Here is a 25,612-nt window from a genome sequence, read left to right as displayed (position 1 = left end):
TTGACCATTAGTTTAGTCCATTCTTCAATAATGAACGCCAGCATGTTTCTAAAGACAACGCAAATGTGTTGTTATGAATTTGTTAAAATGGACTTCTCTTTCTCTAAATTAGACAATTATTAATTCGAACATAAAATAACACCCGCATATATTTTGTGTTTATTAAGTGCGCCAAAATTCCAAAGAAAACTGAGCAAAAGAAAAATAATATGTTGTGGAAATGAATTTGTTTTCGGAACGATCTGCTTTTTGTACAGTCAAGGTAGCCAAAATATAATTTGACTCTTAGAGAAATTAGTTAGAATTTACTTATACTTCGAAAAGTGAAAGCAAAAAGTATTCACTTCCATTTAATATAAAAGAATCTTTTGCCCGTCTGTATACTCAACGCGATAATTTATATTATTTTATTATAATGAAACACCCTTAAGAAAAAACAAGAACCAAACATAAAGCAGGTATGTAATAAAAATGAATGAATTTAATCAACAATCAATTCAAATGATACACAATTTTCAGCTGTTTGTTCATACAAGTCAACTGAACGTAAGGATAATATATAGTTTTCTCAACACAATTTCGGAACTGATTTAAGCCCTGCATGACATATACAAACAGACTGAGTCATTTCCTGGTATGGTTTATTCACTTTTAATCAGAATTCCTATTATTTTTAAATATATTTACAATAAAATGAGTAGCATGCAATAACAATGTATTCATTGGTAGCTATCAAACATTAAATTAATAAATGTAAAAAACATAATGTGTGGTTATTCAAGTATATCCACCATACACTAGTTCTGTTTCAAAACACAACCTTACGTTCTCCAAGTGCATTTCTTTTCTAAAATATTTAAAATTCACAATCATAAACTTATTATCAAATATTAACAAAGGAGTTTATCAACTGATACTGTTTTCAAATAAACAAAAGTTAATAATACACTTAAAAATATGTATATCTTATATTACCAGTATGGGTTATAACAGCTATTCCTGTTTCAGAACACATCCTTACATCCTCCTCGTGAGGTGCTTCCCTCTAGTAACATAGGTTTTTGTGCTTCCATTGGTTTTTATACTGTTACAAATGGCCAGTGGTGCGCTTAGCCTATCAATATTCCAAGAAGATATTCTGCCAAGAAACTATTACTTCACGTGATTTCTGTTACAGACAAGTGAAACAGATTGTTTTGTTTTTTACGCTATGTAACATAACTTTTACAGAATAATAAGTATTTTAGGCGACGTAAATTGTATTCAATCTTTTTACACATGTTTATGACCCACTTCGAAAAAGCTAATGTCGGTCTTTCGGTCAGTCGTTTGTCCGGCCATCATTCGGTAGACTAAACTTTGCTCGATTGGTAACTAAATAATGCTTAAGTCTAAGGACCCCGAACTTAGTATGAAGGTTCTTAATGAACTTGCTTTGCCCACATTCTTTACCTAATATTATCCATTTAACTTATGCACTCTTGTCAGGAGGACGCATTGCTCGTTTACTAGGAACTATAATTCATCAACTCATCAACTTCTATTACAACATTTAGAACTGGTCAATTACTATACCTACTAACCTCATCGATGTTCGTGTTCCGTTTAAATCACCCCAAAGACTTTTAAGGCGAAATGCCTAACTAGCTAACATTAGGTTTTACGAACAATTTTTTTGTTTGATGGTGTTACGGTTCAAAACCCAGCGCTTTATTTGAATAAACGAATATGCTTTTAATATTGGCTTTTAAATTGTTTTAATCACGCGACATATTTGTCGAAAAAATAATGAGTTTATTCATTTTTCGATAAAATGTTTGTCGCTCAATCAGTTGGGCAAAATGACATCAATGTCAAGATATATTACACTAGCGTAGTTTAAGAAAATGCCTTATAGTTGAGAGACTCTCAAAACAATATTTTGTTACATAACTTCTGCTTTCAATCAGCAATTGTAATAAGAATGCTGTTTTTTCAATGCTTATTTTTTATACGAACAGTAAAGCAGAATTGAGAAAATATCTTAGAGAGAATAATTTAAACTGTAATTAGTGCTCCCGTATAAACTTAAGGTTCGACCTCTTTCTCGAATTGATTATCCTCAGTTGTAATATTCCAAAATTAAGATTATACTGGTAACGAGTTTAACAGAGAGTCTGACTTTGCAGGTGACTTTGCAATTAACTCTCTTAATTCATTATGATATTTTCACGAAATCTTTTTTCTATAACTTGATATTGCGATAAAATGCCCTTAACGTCTCAAACTTGCTATATAATGAGTGATCAAATTTGAAGAAAGTCAGCCTTTCAGCAATGGTGAACATGGTATTTATTACCAACATAGCCTAACCTCTTTTGTTGATAATAGTATTTGAACAGGAAATCACGCCACATTATCAGAACTTTCAAGCAATCAGTACATCATCTTTCAAAATTGCATTCAAAGAATTGTTCTTGCTAATCATCTTCTTTGTAAACTCTTTCATGTTTAACTGAAGAGGTAGTGCACCAATAAAACGCACTGAAGTGTGCATATTACTCTTATAAATGGTTTTCATTTGTTATATTTATTTTGGCTGACCATGTTGAAAAAAGTACATGCTTACCATGCAAACTACTACTTTGGTGGCAAACACCACAGTGCAAGCATAGCTTATAACCAAGTTCATGAGAGTTTGGTCTGTTTGTGCTGTTTATATGTGTGTATATGGTATTTATACGTTTGTGTTTCTACTTCATTGTCGTTGAAGCCATTGCTTTGTGCTTCTAAACTGGGATTTTCGACTTCCTTGTCCCTGTGAGTGTCATTGTAATATCTATTATAAACCGTTTAACTTCCCTCCCCAGCAATGAGTTCTCAGCATTTTGGACTTTATCCGTATAACAGGACATAGCAAACATTTTAAGCCGTTGGGCTTGTTTGTGTACTTATAATTGTTGTATTTTGTAATACATTGTTATCATAGGTAGTAGCATACCGTTATATGGAAACGTATTACCGAACCATTCCCACTGATGGCCGACAGAGTGCGATCTTAATAACTAAGCGAAATTTATAAGATGAGTTTTTTGTTGGCAGTTAAATCAACGTATTGCATTAGCCCTATCATGGTTTAGGTAAACACTGCATTGAACGTAAATCTACAAAACGCACGAAGTACAAAATGCTTGGCACTCAATTTGATCGCCGCAAGTGTCACTATTTTTAAACTGCATGTAAAGAGGCAACAGTTATCTAGTAAAAGGAAAACAAGTTTTGTGACAAGCTTGAGGGTTTTCGTAAGGTTACATTAATTGTCTCTGTGGAATTAAAACGAACTCTTTAAAACAATATTATAAATGCAGAGCATTTTTTTTCCAAAAATATACATTATAATCAATGATTTTAAATCTCAGATGGAATACCGAATCAACTTGCACTAAGTTTATCTTCCAACCAGATAACTCAAATGTATGCTTATATCTTCTGGGTGATAAAATGGGTGGTCCTGTGTCATCATACTCATTTCTTGCCTAGGGCGAAATTCTTAACTGTCAGCCGTTGACGATGTTTAGTTGGGAAGGTGATAATGGTCGGAAATTTTATCGCATTCAGCTCATGTTTATTGGAGTTCACAGAGAGTAAACTGCGATATACATAAGTAATGGTGACATTAATTGGTTGTAATGCAGGTGCATCTTGATAATGTTTTACAACACATGTATAAACAGACATTGGTTACTCATAAAGTACATGCAATTTCGACATCGGCAGCAATACGAACCATTTCTATTTTTCAAAATACTTGTGCAATTGTCAAATAGTTTAAGACATATCCCATGCAGCCTTTCTAGAAGTATGTTTTAATGATCACCGACGTAATCATCGAGCTGCTACAATTTAATATTTGGCAGTGGTAATAACATCTGTTTATGTTTTGTTCTCTTACGACGTTGGTAGATATTTTTAAGTAGAGACATAAAAACAAAATGGTTTCACATTTCATTTATTGTCTTAAATCAGTTTCCAATTATCACTGCCTTTATCAATCCGGAGGCAATATAGGATACGATACAGATTATTAGACGCCGCCCGGAGTAGTATCAATGTTGTGTAAATTCTCCACATGCCTTGGGGTTCTAAAATAGTCATCAGTTTGTTAGAGGGTGTTATTCTTGTATTAAAGGGACTTGTTCAAATTTAATAGGCTCAAACAATGACCGATATTTCGTGTGAAATGTACATAAAATGCTTGTACCAATGACATCTACAAAAGTTCAAATAAGCTCTATTGTTTAGTAATTGTGGGAAAATGTGACGCGAGATGCTTTTGTTTGCCGAAAAGCGTTAGTAACGCTATTAAAATTGAATCATTTTAGTAAATTATGTTTGAAAAAGTATCTGGCAGTTGCTGTTTTGTTTTTATTCATTTTGTAAGTAAAATATTTAATTTCAACAATTTAAAAAAATGGATTGCCAACACAAAATCTTTCAATTAGTCCTTTAACAAGCTGGCTCAAAAGTTTATTTTCAAATGTGTTTTTAGATGCAAACAAACAAGAAATTAGACAACTATAATCAATTAAATATGCTGTATAGAGAAACAGTGAACCAAATATACTTTTAACGGCTCTTTAATCAACCAGTACCGAACCTTACTGATTTAATACTTAGTGAGGTTCTCATTTCTATTCACGTTTAATGATAACTACCCCAATTCCGGTGTTGAATGATATGGTTAAAAGTATAGTTTGTTCTGACAAACATTTAATTCTGCTACAATATAATTGAAAATAAATGATATGAGAGATTATTTGTTGCCGTTGTAGAATCAAAGATAATTAGGATTTGGAAAAATTAACTTGGGACTAGATTCGTGTTTCTTGTGGCCTCGTATTTCTCTGACATTTCCAAGGCGGTAATCCAAATATTTATCCGTTAGTTTTTTTTTTAAATGAGTGTGTAATCTATTTGTTTTGTGTATGTGGTGTTTCTACGTCTGTGTTTCAATTATTTTGCTATTTTGTCATTGCATTGGGACTTTTAACAAGGTTTACGTTTTTTATATCCATTTCATGGCTTATTCCTGTATTTTTATTGTATTTCTGAACTCGCTAGCGGATAGAGGATATTTAAATGCATTCTGACTTTTTTTCTTGTATTGGATATTTTCGTATAAAACACGATCATTGATTTAATATATAATTATAAACTAAAGAGCGTTTTGTCATGAATGTCCTAAGATAGTAGCGTTTGAAAGAAGCCTAATGATCTGAACATTGATCTAACTCTGTTATGCTATTCCAGACATCCGACACAACAGACTGTTAGGCGATGGATTTTACCAGTTTATACTAGATCATGAAATAATTTCCGTTCAGAACAGTTATTTATATGGTGATGTCAACAACAAGTAATGATGAAATGCCTTTGGTCGTACAAAACCGCAAATAGGCCGATTAATTAGAAAATTTAAATATTTTTATCGACGTTTACAGAATAAAATTGTAACCTGCGGTATTTAAATTGATAAATAAGACTTATATTTAATTGATTCAGCTGTATTTGTTTTATTAACATATATTAACATATACAAACGTATTACACGTCTAAAATTTAATTCTGAACAATCGGCTCATTGTCTGCTTTATTAACTGAAACATCTCGCTCTGCGCTTCGTCATGATCTTGTGACGCGTTTTGAGTAACTCGGTGCCGTCAATGACAAGCCCATCTAGCATCATGATATGACTCCGCATTAGAGTAACTTCCTTGTTCAAAAGTACAGATACAAACTACTACAGATACAGGAACCCGCTTAAACAGTTCTGACAACCGAATCATACAAAGACCATTAAGATACAAAGTGCAAACACTTGTGAATAAATAGGAATACACAAAATGAAGATGGACCAATTTATTAAAAAAAATATATACCAAGTGACCTCATTTCTTTACTACGGTAACTTGTATCCGCTTACCTCATTCCTTGAATGATAAACGGTGTATCAATATGTATGTAGATGTGGTTTCTTTTCCGTTGTATTGTATATGTTTTATAGCTCAATAACTGGGTCAAATAAACCAAACACTACTATATAAAATGTCGATTTAACTTCACCGAGCATTAATAATCATTCAAATAAAGGCCATAACTTAACAAGAGCTCTCTCTTAAATTAAACGGTGACTAACATAGCATTCATTCAAATAATACCAGCATGGCCAACGGCTATTACTATTCCTGTTCCTGTTTCAGTAATCAACAGAATATCAGGGGGATTTTCTCTATGAAATCCCATCGGCCTTGATGCTGGTCTTCTAGTAGACCAGTGTGACGGCGACAATAGGTAATTTGTCAATGCAATGACTTCTAGACATAACCAAATACTCAGAGAGAGAAAAATCCGTTTGTATTAATTTCTCACGAGAAATACACAAATATTGATTTCAGAAAAATATGTCCATTCTCAGCAAGATATGAAAGAACCAACCCGTATTAATTTCTAACGAGAAAGACACAAATTATGATATTCGAAAAAAATGGCCATACATAGCAAGATAAGAAAGAATCCATTCGTATTTATTTCTCACGGGTACTGTTCAGATATGGATACACCAGATCTATCCACAAATAAAAAGAATCGTTAAGTGATAGAATCACAAAAACGTGTTTATGTCTCTACACTGCTGAAGATTACCCAAATTTGGCAGTATATTCCAAAATATTCATATACACAAAAAAGCAATCATCATTTTGCGCCAAAACTTTCGCTACGTCTAGAAACATCACATAGAATACAACGCTTATGCTCATCATTTTTTCATAAAGCTGTCATTATCTCGCAAATTAAAATTTATTTCACCCACGTCTATGTTTTCGCAATTACTCCTGGATGGATTTTGACACCTCAGAACGAGGCTTTAGTTTGTGCTAAGCAACAAGTTTCAATTTAGGTTCAAACTACTGTCCCAGAAATTGATATAACGCAATTATATAAATAAATGGTATCAATCAGCATTGATGAAAGGCTTGATAGTTTTTATTGGTTACTTCCGTTAAAACTTATTTGAAAACACTAATTGCTATAGGTCAAAGGCTTACTGCATTAAAAATGGCTTTACTTGAAAGTATACTTATCTTCTCACGTAGAACTATACAACATTAACAGCACACATATCGAAATCAATTTACAATATTGCTACTTAGTTTGCCTTACCTGATATCAGTAATAAATAATGAAACAATTGTCCGTTTATGAAAGAGGAAATCTGTATAATGCGCTTTTTAAAAAAAATTAAAAAAATGAATTATAGTTTTCGATTGTTAGATTTGAAACTCAATGAATTAAACAAATATTGCGAATAAACATTTTGTCAAGTATCACACTAAAACATGTTGTAGAGCTTGTATTTTAATTTGACACATTTTCACTGATGCAAACTAACACACAAGAATGACTCATTTGTGAGGAATCGATGTGTACAGCAATTGTTTTAACAAAATAACTCATGTAATAATTAAACATATTTAATATTAAAAGACATGATATATTGTTCTGAACATGTGTCAGTTGACTTGGAAACGTTCGTCCTCATCTAACATGTTAGTGTTTACTATGGTTGCTACATTATTAACCATTAGGGCGCCAAATATGGTAAACTTGCTCGTTTTTATATGAAACGATTAAGACAATACGTAAGCAACAATGTATAACGCTTTTCCCCTCAAATTCACAATCAAGAAGTTCATAACTTACGAGTCGCACATCTTCTAGGGAAACTTCAAAAATATGGTCATACTAAGCCTATCTGCCTGATAGATGGACGGTCTTTAAGTACATACAAACAACTTTTAAATAATCTAAAACAAGCGAGAAAAAATGCGTTTACGAAGCTACCATAATAAGAAAATATGTTTGAAGTATATTGTTTACCGTCAACATTTTAAGCTTCCGTTACTTCAAGTTACTTAAAGTTCTGCATTGCTGAGAAGCTTTGCCAAAGATCTGCTGTACAGATCACAAAGACTTTAAAGTTTGGTAGTTATGCTTGTTTTTGTTCTTGAGATTAAATAATGGTAGGTATGCTTTGGAACATAAATATAAACAATTTGCAATGGCCTAATCATTTGCATGTAAACTTTCTTTATGTGTTTCATCGGCGACGAAATTTAAAATTAATTACGTGTTTTGGCAAATAATGTTGTAATTCTGCATTCCTACCATAAACACTGCTTCAAATATGATACAAATTATAATTCGAATATGGCATTTTGTTATAAATTATAGTATTAATATAATTGGTAGTCTGCCGTCAGATAATAAAATTAATTTACAAAACCTTTTTTAAGATGTACAACGGCAATACTCATTCATACTAATATTTCGCAACGTACTGGCATAACAAGATAGTATAAGCCTTGCTAAGGACATGGCATATGGACAGAATGTTGCCTTGGTTAGAATTACCCTTGTTCATTTAGAAGTGCTAGGGTATACCACTGTAACACGGGACCCCGTTTAACTTCAATCTCGGAAAACGATTAGTATTATTATAGTGATTCAGCGGGTGGAGGGGGAGGGGGGGGGGCTGCAACCCCTGGCTTGATCAATTTATTAATTGGTTTTAAATACAGCTCATGCTGACTTCCATCTAAATTGGGGGTTTTCTCATTCATTAAATAATAAAAGCCTGATGTGGTCATCCAGATAGTTTTATGTTTATATGTTGTTGTTTTTTCTTTGTTTACAGCAATAAGCATATGGGTTGCGATAGACTCAAAATGGTTGAGATGCTTAGGGAAGCGATAATGTGATATAATATTATAATTAAAGTCATCATCAGACATCATATTTAACATAACAATATGTGGCTTTCCAAATCAGTCATTCTGAATATAAAATTTCGGAGAAACATCAACAGTTTGTCAATCAATTTCAATTGTTTGAAACTAATATTTAGAGATCGCCTTGTTAAATAAGGTTCTATTCACATGTGTTTAGGTTCCGGTTTCTATCAATATATAAATTGCGTAAGGATCTATCAAGAACACCGCATTAAAAAAACAACGGTTCAGACTTGGTATTGAAATATTTTTTCCAGCCAGATCGTTGGTATTTTTTGACGTGCCTGCTGTTTTTTATTCTCTGGGAAAAAAACAATGTAAGTAACTTTTCACTACGAAGTGACATTTTAGCACAGAAAGGTCACGGCGATAAACAGGATTACTTTTGACATTAATTGGTTGATACTTCAGCTACACCCTAAGTATTAAGTGTGTTCATCCAATACATACACTGACATGAGTTACCTGTTTATTTATTTCTACTTGCATGTTTTATCTCGAAAAAAACACTCCTCACTGCGGATGGACATGTTGGCATAGAAAGGTAATGGCGATATAAAGGATTACTTTTGACATTAAATATTTGATACATCAGGTAATTCCATTGTATGCATCCGTTATATACTGACGTGGGTTACCTAGGTAAAATATGCTCTTTTGACATTAAGAACGACAATAATCAAATGTGTATACGAATATGACACGGCTTGAGATATACGTTGATAATATAACGTGAGCGGCTTTAATTTTTCATCGCAGTTAACGAGTTTTCTAAAACTGATAAAAATGCGAGCCTTTGACAGATTGTATGAATTTCAGAAAACAGGTTTTATAAATATGGTATGGAATTGACACAATCGTGTACTGATTTGATGATTTACCGCTAAATACATACAAACTTCGCTATATAACGCAAATACTTTACAAGGCTATTACTTTATGACGTATGGTAAAAATGGTTATTACAGTAGTTATATACAAATTATTCATGGTGGCAACAACAGAATTTTCACTGAGATTGTCTGTTTTTATACGACTTAAACATGACGAGAGTTGGTGTTAGCTCCGCAGGACTATTGTTTAGCGTTATGCTACTTGAGTCTGTGTGGTTCAAACTTGCATTTGACTTGTTAATTGTTATTGCCATTGTAGAGTTTCACAAATGTTATTGTATTAGTCAATTGTTTGGATTGTCGCTAACTTAACCGGCATTTCAAATGATTTATTTCATAAAACAGAAATTGGGTCCGTTATTAATGCAAGGTTTTCTTATTTTGATCATATTGATAATAATTTCGAACTGACCACTTTTTATGTCACGTGTTGGTAAGACTCGTAAAAGGTATGACAGACAATCCCCAAAAGGTTTATATGAATACCATAAATGCTCGATCTATATTTATATTTATCAGTCTTGACTTATTTATGTTAGGATATTTGTAAATATGCATAAGTTAACGAGATACATGTAGACACATTGGCGACATATTTCATGTATTGTCTTAAAATAGTCTCTGTTCAATAATGCCTTAAAATACGAAAGGAACTAAGAAGAGAATACAGAATTATAGTGGAAACCAGTCGCTAACAAGATGTAAGTCGCTATAGTAATTTGATCCGGTATAGAAATCTGGTAATTATGACGCCTTATTATCGTATTCGTGCTCAACCTGTCAAAACCCATCGGCAAATAAGGACCTTGTGTACCAAATTTAGCTGTTACCAGGCGATAAAACAACATTTTTATATGAATAGTTTATTTATATTGCTAAATATGAAATCGATAAGCGCTTGGCTGTTCTTTACATTGAATACATTGTAGTTGAGGATTGTTCGTTGCTTTAATCTGAATTTTTAAAAGGCGTGTTCTAGGTTTGTTCGGAAAGGTTGGACTCTGTTCATTGATAGTTGGTTACTCGTTACGCTCTACACACAATTGCAACACCTGTCAGATGCATTTATTGCAGCCTGTTATTTTAAGCTTAATATGTTAAGGCATATATCGAAAACTTCATTTTATAAATACCACACTTCAGGGTTTGTATTAGAAATAAGTCAGGTCGCACAACATTGTAAAACAATACTCCATTTTACAATGCTTATTGAAAAAATATAAAAGCTGCAATCTGAACACACTCATAAATTATTTAGAGGTAATGTCAACGTATTTTGATGTATTTTTCCTTTTACCTGACATCTTCTGATAACAACTGAAATTTCAAGCCAAATGGTACATAGAATGTCAATGTAACTAGGTTTTGTTCCTCGGGAAAGAAAAATTATTCATTAATCTCTTCTCACTTCTGACGGGCATTTTGGCACAGAAAGATTATGGTGAAATACCGGAATACTCTGACATTGTTTGGCTGATACTTCGGGTACACCCTTGGTATCATGTGTATTCATCCAATACGCACACTGACTTACATCAGTTACCTGTGTGAAATATGCTTTTTCGACATCAAGGTCAACACTAAGCACATGTGTTTACAATTGTAACACGGCATGAGACATACGATATAACGTGAGAGGTCGGTCATGTAATACGGAATGAATTAAATGAGTCTTCTATTTTATGTCCTGAATCAAATGATTTACTGCTAAATTCGCTAAACGTCGCTTAATTACGCACATACATTACAGAGCAATTTATTTATTAAATATGTCAAGAAATACTATAAATGCAGTTATATGTTACAATTTATGTATAAATGACTTAATTTAATGATGGCGACATCATTAATGTTTAAAAAATTGTTTTTTAAACTGCTATCTTAACCAGCATTTAAAATGTACCATTTAATAGAATATATTTGGACGATAATAAGCAAGCTTCAAATGCCTTAACTGGCCATTCAAAGGTACCTTAACATGTGATTGTTTGGCCTTATTAACGTTGCTATTAAATAACATTACATAACATAAAATATCTTTAGTCAGCATTAAACGGCATACTCAAATGATATAAACCATAATATTGAACAGTGAAGACACAAGTTATTTTATAAAGACTATACATCTAAATTTGTATTAGATTTTGTAAACATAACCCACTTTTAGATTGTTTCAAGTTATTGAAAAACAAATTATTAATTGATATAATAGCTGACATCTGAACGCATTCATAAATTATTCAGAGTTAGGTTATTGCGTTTTGATTTATTTTGCCTTTTACAAGATATCTTCAGACAATATGTGGAATGCCGTCCTTGGTATTTAAAGGCATAACACCATTGTGACAAACATTTCACATTAACACTCTTGAAATATGTTGTAGTTTGACAGAAGCATACTTGTCTGAAATAACGGTGAAATAAACACGTTATCCGATGTTTACGACAATACAGAATTTCCTTCAAAGATTTAAACTGTGAAAATGCATCGGGGAGAGAATACCTTCCAAATTATAAGAATAACAAATGTAAGGAAATGCATTTTATCCTACACACACATCAGCATCTGTAAGCAAAATAAATAGCGAACTCATCGGAATAATTTTGCCATTGGACACGTCTATGGTATGGTTTTAGTTACAAGGTTTGTCCATGTAATTACCATTGGAAGTTTGATTCTAAAATAACAGGTACAATTACTCTCATTTTAAGCAGTACTGATCAGAGAGCATGGCCCCTGTTATTTCAATTGTTTGTTTAATTTTAAAAGAACAGGTACAATAGTTCTACTATTTAAGCATCACTAATTAGATCACCATAGGGCCATTTCACAATCACAATGTACAATTCGCTGTATGCACAACTAACGTATGAAATTCCAAATATGGCTATGCATCGTATAAAGTCTCTCGTATATGCGTCAGTTAAAGAAGATATCGCTTGCACAATGCTTGGTCAGTTTTAGAGTACATTAATGAACTGCTAGAAATGAAAAGCTATTGATGATTAAGGAGATATTGCTTGCAAAATATGTAAAGTTTATTTTTGTGTACATTAAATAACTGCTAGAAATAATAAAATAATAGCAGAAACTACCACTAAGCAACAACAAAGACTCAATTATGCTTAGTGATTTTTAGCATTCTTTCGGATATAGCACGGAAACCTTAGCGCACACACACCTTTAAGTCTGCCTTTTATTGGAGTTTTGCTTTCTAAATAAAAATGAAACATTAGACCAGAAAAACCTCATTATTGTAAAGTGTTTGTAAAATTGCATTTAATGAGAACATATAGACACGATGGCACTTCATACATTTTCTTAAATCAGACTCCTATTATGAATTTCTGTTTTTTTCCAAGACAACACCAAATTGCTGTGCAATTGAAGTTATTTTGGTGTATAATGAACATTCGTAATTAATAAAAAAGACATTTGTATTCCTTCTGAAATGGTAAATATTTAGGTCATTATTCCTCCGAAATACGAAGGCAAGATTAATAAGACAAACGATTATTTGTTAAAAAAAAATTCGCTACAAGAAAACTGCTGTTTTTATGTTTAGTCTACTAAAAGCAATGGACATTTTATCAAAGTATAACCTGTTCTATATTCAAGCTTATGTGTTTTTAATATGATGTATTTGCGAATTCATGCAGTCTTACTAGTTATTCAATATTGCTCTATAATAGTATTTTATTTTACCATGCCAATTTAGTTGTACCATAAGCATGTATGCACAATATGTCTTATGGTGAAAATAAATAGACCAACAAATGGTGATCTTTTTTTCTTTTGATTTTCTAATATTTTACAGAGCAAAAACATTCTTATTGCCTGCGTCACATAGACCAAACGTAGTTTTTATATATATATAAATTATGTGTAAAAATACTTACCTCGTTATTACAATTATCCCTCAAATGAACAACGATTACCAATGAATTAACGAATTACCTCCCCTTAATTATACTGCCATACAAACCGAAATAAAATGCACACTAATTCACCACAGGTAATTCAAGAATGATCAACTTTGCCAATAGCTATTAGAACACAACAGATCGTCCAAGTATTCGTATTGCTAATATCAATGATCTAGGAACTCCAATCGGCTTGCTTACAGTCACGTATGCGCTCTAGCTGAGTTTGTCAGAGTGATAGTGACAATAGTTCATTATGCCAAGGCAATGAATGTCAGACCAAGACTCATATAAAAGTACCCTTAGCAAAAAAAGAATATTGTTTTTATAATATATTCTGTCATTTAAATCTGCGCGAAAAAGGGTCAAAAATTAAACTAGTATCTGAGTGTCCACAAACTTAAGAAACCGTAAGCCCAACAAACAGACGGTATCACAAAAAGGTAAACGAAAAATGTCAAATAATTATAATTAAATAAAAAATATATATTTAGTATGGCGTGTTTTAATGTCTTAATATTGTGTTATGTAAAGGACGCATGCCTGATGCACATGAATCAAGCTCAAAAATGTTACTTCCTATTTATTGTTTTGATTATAGGTTAGAAAATGATTTATACTGTTGAAATATTACCAATTGTTTTCAAATTGATTGATTAATTCAGTTTCATATACAACCAGATATCGTGTGCATCAGAATCAAAACACACCAACAGTCAGTATGAACATCACTAAACTTACACTCAGTAGTGTCGAAATTTGGATATCACTCACAAGGGATTACTTTTACAATTAAAACCCAATGCAACAATTGCTGTTGTATGTGCCTAGGAATGCAAACAAAGACAAAAATAGTGTTGAAATTAGCAATCGTCCTATTGCAAAATTGTTGTACAGCTATATATATAGCTTTCTGTTTCCATGCATAATGCTTGATCGTAGTCTATAAATATTCCATGCACTCATTAGTATTTAACAATGTATACGGAATAAACTTCACCGAATAAACTCCTATAATGAACACGTCCAAACAGCTTCCAGATGACAAATATAATTAAAAAAAGACGCAATCACCGCTGAAATTATCTAATAAACGAGAGTGTTTTTAACCGTTGATTCTTGTTTTATCACAACCTGTCTATGAATGTCGGCATAATATTTCTCCTTTAGTGCATTCAAAGTGAAAAGACAAACGCGCTCTGAAAACAAATGAACTAAATACACACTTTTAGAAAATGTGCAAAACTTTCATATTACTTAAAAATAGCTATTCAGTGCAGAATCTTGATTATAAATATCGGTTCAATTTGATCATTTAATGACAGTCTATTGATAATACAATGGAATTGTATTTGTAAGGTGGTTTAAAGCGGCAGACATCAAAGCCAATCAAAGTAATCAACGAGTAAGAGACAAACCAGACAACAATATCACAGCCTGCATGAATGTTAAAAAGCCTGCATCAAGAACTGTCGGCATTTCCGCCGCCTCGGGAAAGTCATTGAATATTGTAGTCCACTGCTTTTTAATCGTATTGACAAAGTCTCCACACTTGAGCAAACGTTTATCAATAGTAGTAGTACTTTAGACATATAATTTTATTGTTATATGATCAGCATTTTAAATTAAGCATGCATTAACATACTTAGACCCCTTGAAATATATTTTAACCTTAAATTCAGACAAAGAGTGTTTTAATGACAAACATATGATGATATGTTGTTAAAAAAGGGACTATGGATGTTTGTTTTCTTCTATAAGGGCTTTGTTAAATTTGCATGAACTCAGAAGATTCAGACACGATCGCACTTTATATTTTTTTCTTATTTTAATCCAACATTATAAACGTATGTTTATTCAGAAGACAACACTGCTGAAATGGAGGGTTGATGATGGATTGTTATAAGAGATCAGAACTCATAGAAACACATTTGTATTTATTTTCTTTTTTATAGTTTAGTTAAAGGTTATCAGCCCATCCCACGAGGAAGGGAAGATGATGAGTGTTTCTTAAAACTTACATACTCTGCAAGGAAATGATTGCCTTCTGTTTGTATTCGTGTCTGCTAAAAGCAATGGGCATATGGTTAATGATAATGTACAAAATAGAATAATATTTAATAGATTCTCATATTGATATCTCTGTCAATGCATACCTGGATCTTAATGGATTATGATACGTGAGAATTTGCTTAACAGACAACTGGAATAACAAACAAAATTGGTTTTAAAAAATTAAGGAGAAAGATGTTAATGTTAAACGTCAAATAACTATTTATTATTCAGTAACCATCTAAAAATATTATATTTCATTGTCGATTTTAAAGTCAAACATAGTTTAGATAATTTATTAAATAATGATTATAATTAGTCGCACTAAGTGACAGGAAGAGTCAGTAAAACGTTTAAAATATTGTGTTTAAAAATGTTACAAATGTCATATAATCACATTTTCGTTTGACGCTGAACTTAAGTACTTACGTTTTAAGGTATTCGATGTATGAAAGTTTAAATACCCGTTGACCCAATATTATGTTGGTATCCATTAAAAAGGTTTTAACGTATTGGGAAAAATGCTAAATAATAAAAATACAGACATTTGTATTGCAATTACAAATGTTTGGCCTTGAGATTTCGCGGTATTCCACATTCAATTTTACATGAACTAAAGAACAGTATTATAAAATGCCTTAACTTTATCTGTAATGCATTTGTCATTTAGGTTAGGATAACCGTAATCAGTAAACGATATCGTTTCAAAACAAAACACAATTAAAACGGAATCACATTTACAATTAACACCAATGGTACAATAATAAAACATAAGCAAAATGTATTGTAATTCACTGAGCCAAATTAAGAAACAAACTAAACTAATCTTAGCTTACCTGATCGTAAGTTATTTGTTCACTGGAAAAATATAATACGAAAAACAAACCGAATTTGTTCCCTTAATTCATTCATCAAATAAAGATCAATGAAGTACACAGTTCAATGAGAATAATACCAACAAAGCCGAAGGATATATGTCAATTCCTGTTTCAGGAGACAACAGACCATCCAAGTATCTCTGTAATTATAGTATTGTTCAAAGAATCACAATCGGATTATATACAATTACATATGAGCTTGAGCTTCGAATGTTAGAGCGACAGTGACGTGGGTGTTTTGAAACGGCAAAGACAAATATGCGCACGTGATTATATTTATATATATTTACTACAAGCAATAGGTATCGCATACGTTAGTGACTTGGTGTTAAAACTTCCTGGTGTCTACTTGACGTTTCTTCATTGGAAAAAAGTAAAACAAAATGTTTTATAATATTACAAAGCTTAGTCGTGCGCAGAACTTGTTGATTGCGTTTTGGAGTTGTCTTTCAATCATCCTGCCTTGTCGCTGTGATTTTACACTTCACTGTAACATGTTTAGAGTAATGAAAGATTTGAATAAATACCGAAAAACCGAATACATTTACCTAACTTAAGTTGAGTTTTATTCTGAGTCAGTACATATTGTAGTTCCGGAAATGAATATAAACGTTGTCTAAGCATTCAATTATTCATCGTGCCTGTGAGTAAATCTTGGAAGGATTGGTAACCCATTCATAACCACCCAGCCGCAGGTGTTCAGAGGTTAAATCGTTAGCTGTCTGATGACTGATGACAGCCTTACAAATGTTCTTTGCCAGGAAATATTTATTCACTATTCACATCCTCTTTTGAAGATATCTCGGTTGCTGCACCTTTGTCAGTTTTGAAATGTTTTAAAAGACATAAAGCTGAGAATTTTTTTGTTCTTGTTTATCAAACAATATAATAATAGTATAGGCATTACCAATTTTGGGGCACATTCTGTGACGTTCCATTGAATTTTGTTTAATGCTAAATGTATTTAAAGAAAAAAGTACTGAATGTAATTATCCATTGACAATAAAAACAATTCAGCCATAACAACTAATAGCGTCTCAAATACAAGAGACAGTAAACGAAAACCGGCAGATAGTCCCCGAGAGCGTCTTAGTGTCTTATAACCGCATTGTGATTTGCAATACATTTGTGCTGGGTATCTGCTGAAAAAAACTGCCGTCAAACTATTCAACTAAATTTGCAGTCATCGAAACATCGCTCGATATTGAGCTGCATATGTTGGTGTGTTTTTTCTTGTTGCAATTGTTTGCTCAAATTTGCTCAACGCAGTTTATCCTCTTTTTTGTCAATACCGAAATTCAAAACTTTGATACAAAGTTTATTCAAATGTAGAAAGGTTGTCAAACACTAGTTGTGTGGGAGCGTGTACTTCATGTTTTTGGCTATACTCCGTCATCCAGGTTCTAACACTGTACAAGTTTTGAATGACATGTACGATAGCACAGGGAAAGTGATGTATGGGTGTTTAATTTGCAAACGTCTTTTACATGTACTTAAAACTCGCGTACAATTACACGTACACGACCGTGTCCTGTCTCTAGTATTATTTTCAATTCCATTGCAACTTTTTTGAACTACAGAGATAAACACAGAAGTAGAACTTAACCCCTACCTACCGTAATGATATGACGATCATGAGATGAAATAAAAGAGGAATTATGAAAGTTAGCTCTAACACAGAAAACACTTAAGCAATTTATTTGCTATTAATGGTAATTGAGCTTCCCACGTTGTCACGATCATACAATTACACGGAGGATATGAGAAACGCTCATCTTGGCATTGTTCCTAACGGTTGGACGTTACATATCACGAACAAATACAACGTAAAACGAAAGTATAGAATATATCATTATAACACTTTGTTTTCTGAAGAATATAGAGGATATTTGTTGTTTTCAGTGTAAGGTAGTATTTTATTTCACGAGTGGCAAAGAAAAACGTAATTTTTCTATGATCACCATTTTCTCTATGATGACGTCTGTAATATGCTTTGTAGGAAGTCAAATGTTTTAACAATCAGCTACAAAATTCAAGACATCGTTTGAAAAACAAGATGATCATTTTTCTTATAAACGGTAGTTTGATTATTTCCAAAAATATCTTTATTTAACATTTTGCAACATTTTATAAACTTTGACCTGTCTCTTTTGGGAGGCTTTACTTGAAAGTTAACAAATCAAGGCACATAGACCTTTAAACTTTAACGAAGCTAGGAGCGAAATCATATTACAATATTGCTAGAAATAGCCTAGTTAATTTGAAAACATAAATGATTAATGAAACGATTGATACTTTAGATTAGAACACATGATAGAAATTCTGAATTTTGTATTCTTTTGTTACACACATTAACAATCATATGTTAAACTGAAGTGGAAAACTCAATAAATTATTCAACAAATATTGCAAATAAAGAGTCTGTCAATGATACTAAAAATGAAATACAATTGTTCAAGAAATGCAAATTCACTGCTTTTGTTCGGAATGCACAGTCAAGAAGTATTATTGTTTGTTTTTTTAAAAATATAATAATTATACTCTGTTCAAAGACATTGGTAGCAATAAATATCACTACGTACATAGCATGTTCTTTTGAGTAACTTTCACTTATTCATTAACAAAAAGGTTTTCTCTTCAAAGATTGTAATTTACAATTGTGGGATAATGAAACAATATGAAAAAGAATAAAAGATAGCAAAAAGAAAAAAGGTTTGAGTAGATGAAAACAAAACAAACCAAATTGAAAGACAATAAAGGATTCGTTTTACCAGGTACGTGTTTAAGCCTGACTACAGCTCAAAAGTATATGAAATCATTTTTTTTCTCGTATTGTCCCAATTTACCATTTCTTTATTGTGTATTATCTTAAATTGAATTAGAATGAGTTAAATATACTTAGCATATATATCAAAAGTGTAGAATATCGTCGACTTATTTAAAAGCAATATACATACAGAAGCGTAAATCATAGAGGGACCCTTAGTGATATTGTCCAACTATGTCAATGAATTAAGCCTTTTCTTCCTAGTAGACTTACGAATTTTGACCCAAAACGAATATTTCAAGAGTCAAAACATTGAATGGAAAATTGCAATTGCAAGTAAATTATTTATCATTAATCATTTGTAGTTGTTATATTCAATTCCTTCATTGTTTGGTTGATTACATCTGCTGTTTATATCTAAAAGGCGTTGATATTAAGGTAATTGTGCTTGTTTTGTTCTAAGATATTTGCCTGTTGCTAGGTGGATTTTGAGATATGAACCTGACACTAAATATAGAATCAATGTTGTGTTGCCTAATTATTGGAATGTTACCTTCAATTATGTATTTCATCGTCGATGTAATCTAGCAATTCGTTTGTGCATCATTAACCTAAACTGCAATTTGCATATAACTAATTGCTTTACAACCTGCTTAACGTGTTTGGCAAATCATTTTGAAATACTGCACTCCTACGATGCAAACTACTTACATTATGACAAACTTATAAATAAAATATTGCGTTTGGGTTATAAATTGTATTGTTACAATAACTGGTAGTCTGCCTCCTAATAATGATAATAACAATACTACACCGGCATACGTATTCAAATTAGTGTCTCTCGATGATGGGAGAGTGTACGTTTATTTCACGACGTCTCTGGCATATTTATGAGCGTCGGCACTAGGGAGTATTAGGCTTGTTAAGGCATAATCAATGATAGTTAACCATATCAGTCAGGCTGAATTATATTCGAAGGAGGTTGAACAGTTTGTTATATATAATTTCAAGCTTTTAAATTTGATGTTTCAGGTTGATTGTCACAAAAGATTAGATATCGTCTCCTTAATGCAAAACCTAAATATTTGCTTCTATTCCTATATGTAGTTGTTGAGTTATTGCGCTAAGGTGACGATAGGTTGTATTAACAAAGAACGTTCTCTTTCGATATGACAATTACAAGGGTCTTTATCGAAGCCATAGTTAAAGAAATACTCCCCTGACTTGGTAATCAAAATTTTCTTTATCCAAATGGTAGATTTTAGGTCCATGCGCCTAGGTTTTGTTTCTAGAGGAAGAAAAAAAAAACATAAGTCACTACATGCTGCTGATGGACATTTTGGCACAGAAAGGTAAAACGTTATAACTTTTGACTTTAATTGATGAAAGGGTAATATCACTTCAGGTACACCATTTGTATAATGTGTGTTCATCCAATACATTCATTGGCAACAGTTAGCTGACAGGTGTAAAGTACGCTCTATCGCATTCTAGGATAACATAATCGCACGAGTATACAAGTGTACCACGGAGTGAGGTATACGTACGGAAAATTACTTGAGTGGACGGTCATTCAATACGGAATGTTTTAAAGTGAAAATCTTTTTTCAAAATCAATACATACACATGTATAACAAATATAAATTTTGAGTTATACACTTTGAACTACTTCCCAAATAATACATTTATGGAAAATATTAATTACTGATAAAGAGTTTGTAACCGTGTGTGTTATAGCTTGAAAAAAAAAAATATCACTTGTAATTGCGAAAAGATTTACTGTGATCTACTATTGTCGCATTAGGTAGAAATATCGTATTTTCTACAACTTTCTTTCAAATTAAATTCGGTATTCTCTATGAAACCATTGTTTTCGACATTTCTCTCATCATAAAACATTTGTATTCATTGTGGTAAAATATTTTGGGAGTAAGAGTGCATCTTTAAACGAGTCTGGAGAAAGGAGTTTGATACATGTGGTATGGAATTAACGCAAATGTGATAATCTATTTAAATTATAGATATTAAATACATAAAAACGTTGCTATTCAGCGCATACAAGGTTATTAATTCATGACGTTTGTAAAAGAGTGCTTATCACAGAAGCTATATATAATTATTTCATAACGACGTCGTCATTTTAATAGAATTAATATTGGGGCTGCTGCAACCTTTGCTAGTATTATTAAACCTATTAACTGGCACATACATTTGGTCCATTAAAAGCGAGCTTCTCATGTTTTAACCCACTGTTCAAAGGCGGTAGTCTGAACATCTGAATTATTTTGTCGTAATTGAGTGTTTAATATTGCGTTAAAATTCCAAAGAAGATATCAAGACGATAAAGAATATTTGTGATATACAAGCCCTTAAATGTTATATAAGGCTATAATAACAGAAAACTACCAAACAACTCCACCAGAATAGAAACCCGGTCATTATTGGCGCCACATTATCTCACTCGTGCTTCACTTGTCAAAACCTATTGGCAAAAAAGACCTCGTTTACCAAAATAAGTTGTTATCATTCAAAAAAAACACTTTTCATTCGATTGATTTTTGTTATTCTACCAAATATGAAATCGAATGAAGTTGTGCTATTCTCAACTTATACATATATTGTATCCGAGGGTGTTCGGAAGGCTATGAGGCTGTGTTTATTAATGGAAAGTTACTCGTACATTCAATACATTTGAATCATATGCATAACCCAGGTATTAAATTCCAGATGAGCTTTCAATTGTTTGAGGTCCCTAGTACATCCGCTAGGTTTAGAAGGTATCGTTATAACAAAATGTTTGATCAGTTTTATATCAATAAAGTGTAAGAAAAGAAATAAAAAACTATCGTTGTTTTAGGAAGTATTGCTTTACTTGTTTGCTCGTAAACCGTTTGTATGCTATCGGCATTTTTGCCTGAATGCATTAAAAATTGTTGTTGTTGTTCTTCTTGTTTTTGTTGTTGCTTGCACAATATGATTGGTCAATTAAGTTTACATGAATCATCTGCTAGAATTGGAAAATTATCTAGGTACAGCTTTTACAATATACTTAATTCATTTAAAAGTACATTAATCAACTGTCAGAAATGAAAATTTGTCGTTGTTTTAAAAGGTGTTGCTTGATCAATATGATGGTATCGCTGACTAAGCATCTTGTGCAAGCAAAAAGATTACATACTAAACCAAATACAAGTAACAACTGAAAAAAGACAGGTAGAAGAACAATTTTATTACCAAAAAGAAACAACAAAGACACAGTTATGCTTAGTGCTTTTTAGCATTCCTTCGGATATTGCACACACACTTTATCTCGCACAAACACCTAATCTTGAACCTTTTCCTATTGTTGTGTGCATGTTTTATTTCCTTGTAAAGTTTCAAACTGTAAAATTCCTTGAAAAGAGCACCAAATTAATTTATGGTGTATGATTATGTGTGTGGGTATTGTATTGTTTCGTGTCAGTATTATTTTCGCTGTAAATTTGTGTGACTACTAACAGCGTCACAGAAGGGTATTCGATGTTGAGCTAGTCCTTGTGTTTTTAATTGTATTATATCTAATTTTTGTTTGACGCTGTTTATTTTTCTGTTGCCCGAAGTAAGATCAGCGTCTTTATTATCTTAAGCCACTACTTATTTGTATATTCCGTTAGAGAATTAAGATCGAGGTACGGAACATAATCGGTTTATCAATCGCTTAAACATCATTATTCAATAAATTGTTTATCAATAAATGTTGAGGTTTTTGTTTATGAATGGTCAGATAACGGGCGATACACCTGTTTGCAACCTTAAACCCAACATTAACTTCAATAGGTATAAGCAATTATTATTACAAAGTACAAACCACATCAACAATGTAAAAATAACAGCCTCGGTTTCATTTAGACTGCTCATCGGCGGCAATGGTGAGTGTAAAACATTCACCAGGCATATAAGTAATTCTACTTCAAGAAACCTATAGTAAACCAAGCATCCTTATTGGAACCAGCATCAACGTACTGAATGTTATTAAGACACACTTTCTAGACATAGATATGTTATGAGATTAATACAAAAAGGTTTTAGGTAGAAACTAGGCGACATAATCATGCTTTATATGTTGTTGAAACATGGACTATCCATGTTTGTTCTTTTAGAGAATTTGTTATTATGCATGATATGAGAAGATACAGACATGATGGCATTTCAAACATTTTCTGAAAACTAGACACCCAGTGTGAATCTCTTTTTCTTCCAAACAACACCATAAATCAATTATTTTGGCTTATAATGAGGAGTCAGAATTTAAAAAAAAAAACATTTGTTTTCATTCTTTTAGTGGTGAATATTTAAGTAGTATTTCGTATAAATACGAAGACAAATGAATACAAGAACATAGGAATCATGACTGATGCAGATAAACCAAAATTAAAAAAAGGTTTCAAGCTGTTTGATTAATTTAGTTTCATAAACAGCCAGGTTGGCATCAAAATCAAAACACAACATCAGGTAGTATGAAAGAAACTGAACAAACAATCGCTATTTGTCGACATTGAGATAACACATACATGGGATTGCTTTCACATCTCACTGTTGCAATTTAAATATTCTTACAAATGCAAACAAAGACAAAATTTATGTTACAGTTGCCTATTGTCCTATTGTCAAATGGTTTTTGCTTGCTTTTAGCCTTCTTTTTCCATGCATAATGCTTGATCGTAGTCTACACAAATTCAATGAACTCAATAAGTATTCTACTATGCATACGGAATAAACTTCAGCGAAAAAACTCTTAACATGAACAGGTCGTAACAGCTTCCAGATGACAAACATACTTAAAAAGCGCAATCATTGTGGAAATTATCCAATAAATTGAGTTTTTTAGCACCGTTGATTCCTGTGTTTACACAACCTGTTAATGCTGTCAGAATAATATTTGTTTTTTCTAGTGCAAAAGAGTGAAAAGACATCAGCTCTGAAAAGAAATGAACTCAATAAATCCCATTAGAATAGTTATGGCACTTGCTGAAAAAAATGTTGTTTAAGGCATTTTAATTTGAAAATTAACAACATAACGAAAAGCTCTATGATAATTCCTGTTTCAGAGGATATTTGTTTGTTTCATTGTAATGTCGTAAGGTGAAATATATTGCTTTCTCACACTGTTTTTTCACGTTTTATTATATGCCTCAAATTGGAATTTAAAGTCATTTGATTGCACTTTCATAAAGAACGCGCCATTTTTTCTTCGGAAATGACGTTGTTGCAAATGTGTCCCGGCACTGTACGCGCTAAAGTTGGATTTGGAACCTAGAGCGGACTTGCAATAAAAAAACAGCGAACTATCACATTTTTCTGTTCACTGTTAATAACATGGTGTTTAAGAAGAGTCATGGAGTCTACTTTACGTATCTTTATTGGTCAGAAAATAATAACTTTGTTTGTAAAATATAATCAGGCTTAGCTCACTTAATTTCAACCCCCGGCCCAAATATCATAGAAATACTTCAGACAAATCTCACTTTATCAATCTCGACTAATTCAAAAATATAACATTAACAGCTTACTGGGGAAGCTTGGGGAAGACGTTACTAATGTTGTTAGAACTTGTGTTCAATCCATTTGCTTTTTTTATACTCTATATTATTGTTGTAAATACCGATTATGTTGAAAGAAAAAAGGCAATAAAATATGTTTAAATCAACAGCTTACTAAAATAGTATTTGTGTTTACCCATCTTATAAGCGCTTTTTTCTACATAATGTGTTGATCAAAATATTCGGTCACGATTCCAAAAGAAAATATAGTTTACAATAAAAAAAAGTAATCGAGTACAATTAACTTCTGTATAAAGTTATTACTCAAGTACATTATTGCCCTTAAAAAAGAGGGTTTGCTGCTAGTGCTTGTCTCTGCTATTCCTAGTGCACTGGGAAAACGGTAGAACAAAACACGGACAAATTTCAAAATAAACATTCAACAAAAACAAACTAGCTTCGATTGAGTATGTTCTATTTAAAAGACAGAACGTTGTTTAGTTCAAAAATGAATAAATTGTTAAACAACGTCATTTTCTAAGCGTGCAATTATTCATCGTGTGTGTGAGTAAGACTGGTAGCGATCATTCCCACCAAATAGCAGGTGAACACAGGTTAGAAAAATAGCTTTCTGGTGACTGTTGCTGGTCTGTTACTTGCCAAGATTATTTTTGACACTTAACACATCATTTCTGGACAACAACCGGGTTGCAATACGGTGCATCATGGTTAAAATACTTTCTGCATATCT

General features: G+C 32.2%; 1 protein-coding gene across 18 annotated transcripts in view; it reads right to left on the bottom strand.

Annotated features, from left to right (window-relative positions):
* The window catches only part of LOC128208003 (G-protein coupled receptor moody-like), a 213,801-nt gene that overhangs the window by 5,226 nt on the left and 182,963 nt on the right, over window positions 1-25,612 (bottom strand). Inside the window, exon 1 of one of the 18 annotated variants that reach the window (XM_052911266.1) lies at window positions 13,622-13,763. The exons of 16 other annotated variants lie outside the window; for them this stretch is intronic. The gene's annotated coding sequence lies outside the window, so the exon portion shown is untranslated. Of the gene's footprint in view, window positions 1-975; window positions 1,007-13,621; window positions 13,764-25,612 lie in introns of those variants that run through there. One more of the 18 variants, XM_052911269.1, reaches the window with a different exon arrangement.

This window comes from Mya arenaria, chromosome 11, assembly GCF_026914265.1.
Source record: "Mya arenaria isolate MELC-2E11 chromosome 11, ASM2691426v1".
Lineage (NCBI taxonomy): Eukaryota > Metazoa > Mollusca > Bivalvia > Myida > Myidae > Mya > Mya arenaria.
Note: the sequence above shows the minus strand (reverse complement) of the source record. Positions and strands in the feature narration are given on the sequence as shown.